Source organism: Cyprinus carpio, chromosome A7 (genome assembly GCF_018340385.1).
Source record: "Cyprinus carpio isolate SPL01 chromosome A7, ASM1834038v1, whole genome shotgun sequence".
Taxonomy (NCBI): Eukaryota; Metazoa; Chordata; class Actinopteri; order Cypriniformes; family Cyprinidae; genus Cyprinus; species Cyprinus carpio.
In genome coordinates this window covers 4,822,723-4,823,604 of record NC_056578.1, presented here as the reverse complement: position 1 = coordinate 4,823,604, position 882 = coordinate 4,822,723, and the positions used below count along the sequence as shown (strand labels likewise).

General features: G+C 33.6%; 1 long non-coding RNA gene across 1 annotated transcript; it reads right to left on the bottom strand.

Moving 5' to 3' along the window:
* Positions 1–201: 201 nt before the first annotated feature.
* On the bottom strand, positions 202–643 carry LOC122145548. The gene is made up of 3 exons (XR_006160387.1): positions 574–643; positions 406–502; positions 202–313 (listed from the first exon to the last, which is right to left on the bottom strand). It is a non-coding gene; the product is annotated as an uncharacterized LOC122145548 (long non-coding RNA).
* Positions 644–882: the final 239 nt, after the last annotated feature.

The window sequence follows — 882 nt, the reverse complement described above, 5'->3', positions numbered from 1 at the left end:
TGCTTATATATATTTTTTATTATTATTAAAATAAATCTAAAACATTAAGTGTCTTTTCCCTTTTATTTTCATTCACAATTCATGCATCATTTACTTATTGTATTGTATTTAGTAAACATAAATCTTAAAACTTGAATTTTTTTTCCCCTTTTCTTTTCTTCATGTTTATTCATGTTTCAGAGAGTTAATAAAAACAGCATGTTTGCAGTGACTGTGAGATGGATATAATGAATATAATATAATGAAATTAAACTCATGATGGCTGTTACTCCTCAGAGAAGTCCCAGAGTCTGACATCTGCTTCAGCAGGCATCTAGAAATGAAAATCACAGAGTTTTACATTGTTTCTGGATTTTACAATGTTTCTCTTTCACATTAGATCGCTGGTTATAAAAACAGACTCACCGTTTTTGTGCAGATTATGGATCACTGCTTCTTCAAGGTTTTGAGACCAGCTCAGCGTCACATTAGGGATTCCTCTCAGAGCCAGCGCTGACTTTAACTACAGGAACGATTCATTAGTATTATAGCGATGCATCAGGCTGCGATAAGAGACAAACACCACGTTCTCACCTCTTTAAGCATGTTGTCTGTTACTGTCGGGTCGGTCAGATTAGTGGTGGAGTTAAACACTATCTTCATGAAAGATTGTCTGGAAGAATCTAGGAAACACAATCATTCACTTTGTTATTATCGTTTACGAAAAATACACTGAAAATTATAGCTAAATTCAATTAAATAGAAACTAACATAACTGGGAAAAATTTAAACAAAACTAAAACACATTTGCATGTCCTGAAGCAAACAAATATGTCGCTGAGTGAATTCTGCTCTCTGGCAAATTCTCTTATCAGAAACAACAAAGTGCAGATATGAGTACGG